Here is a 7,608-nt window from a genome sequence, read left to right as displayed (position 1 = left end):
GTTATGATGGTAGAAGGCGAACATCCCTAATTTAGGGTTTCAAACCATGCATCATCTTATTTTTAATTCAAGGTCTAACCATTCATCATTGGAAACCTAAACAATAATACCATCGATCTATGAGGGTTTCATCTATTCTGGTGGTCGTTTCTTGCAGCCGGATTTGTGGTGGTGGTTTGTTCTTATGGTAGTTTATTGCTCGGATTTGTTGGCCGAATTTTCTAATGCAAATCTCCATAAACAATGGAAAATAAGCTTGAAATATTGAAGGAGAAAAGATGATAAAGAATAAATTGTAAATTACTAGAATACCCTTTACGTTAAAAAAACAAATATGTATATGTGGCTCAATGTAGGCCACTTATTTGAGTTTCTTTCGCAACTGGAGTGACTTTTTAGCATATACTCTCTCTCTCTCTCTCTCTCTCTCTCTCTCTCTCTCTATATATATAATCATAACAACAGAAAAATGATGAATGTTAATAAAGAATACTTACCACCACCATAAAGCATATTCATTATTATTATTTTGTGGGGGAAATAAGAAGGCAAAACCCTAATTAACTTGAAATCACAAACGCCAAAACACAAATCGGTATATATATGTTGTTGATACATACAATTTATATTTATATATTAGGGTTTCAAAGCCCCTAAAACATATGTTTGAAACTTAGACAAACAAATTAACGACGTTAAGTGTTTCTTAATGTAGGTCTATCGAGACAAAATAGTTGAAAGCTTGAGCCGTGGTAATGTTTCTTAAAGTTGGGATTATTATCGGATAATACACAAAAATGTGAAATTATTTATTTTCAATTTACTTAAATAAAATAAACAAAAACATTTAAGCCAATATCAAAATATTAATTTTCCGTTGCTTGACCTGGAGCTGGAATTTGGAAAATTGTTTAAGCAATATAAGTGCACTAACATTGTTTAACCTAATAAAGAAAACTAAATACGTTTAATTGAACCGTTGCTCGCTCTCCCTAGCTTGAACCCAAAGTTCACCACCGCCTTTCACCCTCGTCGTTTTGACAATCTGGTAGGGCTGTCATACATGTTGGATACGACACAATAAGACACGACACGATAAGACACGATGACCTGTGGTACCAAACACAAACACGAAACGATAACTAATCGTGTCAATTTTTCTAAACACGAATGCGAACTTGTTTAGTAACAGGTTAACATGTTAAGACCTGTTTAAAAACACAATGATTAATACATGTGTAAAGAAACAAAAGATTTCAAAACAACCATAAAAATCTTCTTAATACATAACCCATAACATAGTTGAAACAAAAAACCACAAATCTATAACATACTTGAAACAAAAAACCACCCTCTTATTATCGAATTAACCTAAGTCTTATCAACCTAAATTAAGGTTTAATTTGTAACTTTTTATATTGATTCTACTTTAATATTTAATTGTTTGCTTATTATTTTCCAAATTAATTGATTAGATTAATTATTGATTATTTGATTACTTGTGTTTATTACTTCCTTATTTAAATGACTACATGGTAGATTTTGACTATTATTATAACTATTACTATAATTTATATTAAAGTGCGTGTTTTTAGTTTTTACTTTTTAGTTTAAAAGTTAGACACTAATTAGGTAATAGGTCTAACATAAAACTTATTTTTATTACCTGACACGACCCAGCCCGATCCAACATGACACAATCCGATACAACCTGAAATATTTTTTGGATATGCATATAGCGAAAACTTCCTACCCTCAAACTAAGGAGATTAATATCAAACAATTTCAAAACACTTCAAATTTTAATTTATCTTTATATCTCTATATCAATCAAAACAGCATTATATATTATTCTAGTTTTATTTCGCGCCATTCAGTTAACTATATCTTCAAGGGGTGGGTATTATCGTCATTTAATAAAAAAGTTGTAGTCCTACGTGTCAAACCCACTCCGTTGGTATATTCGGCCCACCATCTCACAAACTCATCCTGACCGTTGATCTCGTTGACCTGGGCCCACAATAACTGAATTGTACAGCTCACCTTATTTCACCCTCCAACTTCATTCTTCTTCTTTAATATTTTGATACCCTGCGTATATATGCATATATACACCTATAGATACAAAATCTATATGTGTGTGTTTAGTTGATAATAATAATAATAATAATAATAATAATAATCGGATTAACAGAAGCTTAAACATGTTGGATGGATTATTGAAGAGCAAGTTTTACTCAAGATGGTCAGATTATTATTATTATTATTATTATTATTATTATTATTATTATTATTATTATTCTCTATCTGGGTTTATTTGTTCTTAATTTTGAATGATGATTAAAAATCTTTATTATTTTTTGTGAAATTAGTATTATTATTGTTATTGTTATTGTTATTGTTATTATTAATATTATTATTATTATTTTTGTGAAATTAGTAAGTCGGAAATGAAGCTGATGATGAAGCGAATCGAGATACTAAGGAGAAAGAGGAATGCAATGCACAAGTTCTTAAGGAATGATGTTGCTGATCTTATTAGAACCGGTCTTGATTCGAATGCGTTTGATTGGGTAAATGTTTTCTTTGATTATGTTTGATAAGTGAGATCGGTTAGTATGAGTGCACGGTTTGATTTGGGTCGGTTTTGGGTAAGAAACGGAAAAAAAAAATGGAAACTTGGGTTTTTGAAGTTTTAGAAACCGTTTGGTTTGGGTCGGTCTTGTGCTAAAACCGAAACTAAGTTTCTGAGGTTTTGAAAATGTTTGGTTTTCGGTTTTGGGCTAGGGCAGGCCCAAAAATCTTAAAATTCGGTTTTTGAATTTGGTTTTCGGTGTAGGTAGATTTTGGGCTAGAACCGAACCAAAATCCGAAACTTCGGTTTTCGGTTTGTGTCAATTTTGGGCTAAAACTAAACCAATATCCGAACTTTGGTTTTTGAATTTTGGTTGTCGGTTTTGAGTTAGCTTTTGCCATATGAGCTTGAAAATTTTGGATTGGCCCAAAATAATGAATTTGAGCATAAACTATTTTGTTACTTAATAACTAACTAATTGATTATTATACACTTTGACTAAGCTGTTCGAGTTACATATTTATTAAACTCTTAATTATTACTTAAAATAAAAATGAAAATCTATAAATTCAGTTCCATTCGGTTTTTTCTGTCTTTATTACATTTTAAACCAAGATCGAACTGTAAGCCGGTTTTTACAAAAAAAAAAAAAATACAACCAAACCGTTGGTTTTTGTTCCGGGCTGTTAAATGTTAGTTTTACTAGACTTGATTCCATATGAATAGATTTGTATAGCTAAGTAACAAGCATTCATTTGGAGGAATATTGGTTGTGTCATGTTAGTTTATCTATATCTAACAAATTATTGTTGAAAGTTGGAAGTTAACTGCATAATAAATTAATAAGTAAGAACAGTTGGGACTATAGGTGTACCATAATTGACAATAAATACTTTCATCTATATAATGTGTAGTAATAATAAAAAAAAAATACATTTATAATTATGAAAGTTGCAGGTTGATTAGGCAGGTTATTTAATGACTAACTTTCATTAAGTAAACAAGATTAAATGTTTTAAAGATTCTTAAAACATAATAATTTCAAGACTAATAATATTTGCCATATTGTTAGTACATTGATCAGGCGTACTAGTTTTTGGCTAGCATTCTTTGTTTTGATCAGGCGTCAGGGTTCTTTCTAGTCGTTGGGTGTGGGACCGCAATTTAACCCAATCAATCAAATTCACTCACATTTTTAATATATATATATTACATATTAACCGTTAGTGAGACTATGAGAGTCCCTATACCTACGTAATAGTCACACTTTCACTTTTTAGATTTACCATTACACACATAGTCTAGTGGGCTATGGCCAAAATGGGTTGCTATATGTTTTTATGAAAGATAGTTGTGAAATAAATAAAATAAAATAAAAACTCAATTGGACCCAATGTCTCAATTTTATTAAGTATGATCAAACTCAAAAACCTCCAATTACTTAAAATTGCTTCATTTTCTAACTTTTTCATAAGCATCATTCATAACATGAACTTGTTTTACATATATCAATAAAATATATAACCATAAAAAGATATATCGACCAGAACCATTACATAAAAAAAAAGAATGAAACAGTTATTTACCGTATCACACTCCAACTATTTATATCCCTACCCACCCCGGCCCACCCAAAGTAAACTTACCAAGTGGGTCAGGGTCAAGGCCGGGGGTTCAACACACGACTCCCCCACACATACTCCGAATGGTGACGCCTACACCTGAATGAACCCGGGTGATGAGTCGGGGAACACAGACACTGTTTATTCCCTCTTGTTACTTCTTCATCACTACCCACAACCACTTGTGCCACGGCTGCCTGGTTGACAGCCATGGCCAACCTCCTGACTCGGGTCTCGAGTTCATTGGCACTAAAACCGGGTATGAACCGTATGGTGGCCGGATAGCACATATGTGGTGATGGGAAGAATAAGAGGATTGATTTAATTTTTGGGTGTTATATGATTGAACCACACTTGGCTTATAAAGAGGCTTGTTTATGATGATGTGCCAACCAAAGATTCAAACCACGTCTTTGTGGTTTGTTTTTATTTGGAATTTAAATATAATAATTGATTGAAAAAGACTTGCTGCTAACGTCATGAGTTTCTTAGCAGAGGGGTTTTCTCAATGGTTATTTTAAGTAATACTGCAAACGGGTTTGGCTTGAAGCTCGGGCTCGTGGCTCGCTCGATAAAAGCTCGAATAAAATTAGCTAAAAAAGCTTGATTTGAAACATCCAGAGGTGAGTTGGCTCATTTTTATAACCGAGCCAAAATCGACCTAGGCTCGGCTCGTTGGCTCGATCTTAATCTCGTTTTAACTTCAAAATCGAGCTGAAGCCTTAGTTGAGTTGCCCCGTTTAATTTCGAGCCCGAGCTCGAAACCACCCTGGCTCGACTCGTGAACAGCCCTAGCAACTAGTAGCAACGGATACTTGTGTGTAAAAAAATTTGGTTTTTGGTCTGCTTTTTAATTTTGAATTTTAAGATAGGAGTATATTAAAATAAAAACAAATAAATATAAAAAGAGAAGATGAAGATCTGAATTTGAAGATAAATTAGAGATTAAATTAATTTGTTTTAATTTATTATTTGAATTCGTTTAGGTTTATGAGTTTATCAGTTAGGATAATTTTTTATTTATTTAATTGGGTTTGAATTAGAATAAGATTAACTTAAAGTTTAGTATAAATGTGGTTATTATGTAAACCCTGTAATTGTGCCAGAGTTTTTGAGTCTGATAGAAACGGGTTTAGACCCGGTGTTCATATTCTTGATTTAATCGTGTTTTGCGCCTATGTCTTTTAACTCATGGTCCCTTCCCATTTGTTAGCAACTCTACTTGAGGGGTCATGTTGCAGGACCAGCATCAAGTTGAGAACACCACTAATTCAGCACCGCCCAATGTTATCTATGTGGATAACTAACCATCATAACATTACACAACACAATAGAGTTCAATGCTTTATATGGGCCACCATGTATTAACATTTAATGTATGGCCCATGATAGAGACGTACAAAGCCGGATTTGGGCCAAAACGTTTGGATTTAAACCCGATTCAGGTCAAATTTAAAAAATGATCATAACCATTTTGGCCAAAAACCGGTTCGTTTAAGCATGTTTAACATATTGATTCTCAAACCGGCGGTCGGATCCGACTAGAACAGGTTTGAATTTGCACCTCTAGCTGATGATACCAATCTTCTCTTTAATTAAAACTGATCTGCTTATTAACTTTAAACCGCTTATTATATAAAACTCGCTTAAATCACAAATAGCCAGACAATTAGTTTGCATAATCAATTAAAACAACTCATTACTGCATCAAAACGCGATAAATCGTTTTTTTTCCTCAGTTCTCAAAAAACGAAGGCAATTGAACCCGGGAAAAAAAGTTGAATGCAAAAGGAATTCAGAAACTTGATTCCACATATATGTAACATCCTAAAATTTATAATGTTAAATAAAGAAAGTTACGTTTAGTGATTTCGCGTTATTAATTAATGTCGAGTAAAGAACGGTTCATGGACTTAGATTAATTAAGATGGGTTAAATGAGAATGGGCCTTAGGTCCATGGGCTTTAAGGGATATAAATATCCCCTAAACCAACCTAAAACCCTAGACCCTCATTTCATTTCCATCTTATTCTCTAACACACTCCAAAACACACACACACCACACACCGCCATATACGGCCGGCGGCCGAGGGAGAGAAACGAGCAAGATCCGAGAAAGAGTAAACGATTAGTTGTGATTAAACAAGTTAAACGAGATCGAACGAGCACAAAAGGTATGTTCTTGACCTTTAAAGTTTATGTTTTATTGAACGTCCTTAAGCTTAAAGATCCAAGCTTTATAGTATATACGAGATATATATACGACCGAAAACGGTTAGGGAACGTAGTGGGTGATGTCGAACCATAACAAGGGTATTAAAATCGCCAAAATGCTTGATAAAAACCAATCCCGTAGCGAACTGGGCAACTTCGCCTGCAAACAGGGCAACTTCGCCTGCAAATCGACAACTTCGCCTTCAAAGCTTAACTTCGCCTTCAAAGCTTAACTTCGCCTAAAGCTAAGTTCGCCTAAGGTTTAACTTCGCCTAAAGACTAAGTTCGCTTAAGGTTTAACTTCGCCTAAAGCTAGGTTCGCCTAAGGTTTAACTTCGCCTAAAGTCAAGTTCGATTAGAAAATAAATTAAAAACCTAATGAAAAATGTGTTAAGACAGTTAATGTAAATAAAATTTTTCCAAGCTGACCTGGCAGCTCGACCCCAGCCAGGGACTCTGCCCCTTGGACCCTGCTAGGGGCTGCCGCCCCTAGACCCCGCTGCCAGGGGCGCTGCCCCCGGACCCCCGTTCGTTGTGGGTACTAGTTAAGACTAGAAAGATGATATGAGTAGTGATAGTTAATTGATACGTATACTTGTTATACAGTCAGCCGTGCGCAACTGAAGAAAGGGATTACGATTAACGGTGAACGTAACCGTGTTCAGGTGAGTTTCTAGCCCCGTTCCTTGTTATGTTTTCGGGGCTGTGTGCATACTCGATGTGTTGTTAACACATTTATCCTAAGTGATAAGTGTATGCCATATGTGATATATGTGATGGATATGAATGATTGCTTGTCGGTACGCGAACGATCTTCGGATATTGCGCGTACTGTCAGGTTAAAAAAATAAGGGTACGAATATTATATATCGAAGATGTATGAACATTACAAATGAATACTTGTCGGGGCGTGAACGATCTTTTGATATTGCACGTATCGACAAGGGGTATGGTTGTTAAATGAATGATGTAAAGAACGCCTAGAGTGTTCTTATGCCATAATGTAATTATTGTATATGTGAAGTATGTGTATACAGGTACACGAATGGTATGTGAGTTCTACGTTCGACATAGTAAGTTAGGATGGCAAATCCCTCTAGCTTCTGTCGGACATAGACTCGGCTGGTGATGGCGTAGTTAAGGACTGCGGGCCTTATACGTAATGTAGATAATAGATGTAAACGTAGATAGGGACGG

The sequence above is a fragment of the Bidens hawaiensis genome, unplaced genomic scaffold, assembly GCF_021521415.1.
Source record: "Bidens hawaiensis isolate Kalapana, Puna unplaced genomic scaffold, B.hawaiensis_p1.1 tig00024637_1, whole genome shotgun sequence".
Classification (NCBI taxonomy): Eukaryota; Viridiplantae; Streptophyta; class Magnoliopsida; order Asterales; family Asteraceae; genus Bidens; species Bidens hawaiensis.
The sequence above is the reverse complement of the archived record's forward strand: the minus strand, read 5'-3'. Positions refer to the sequence as shown.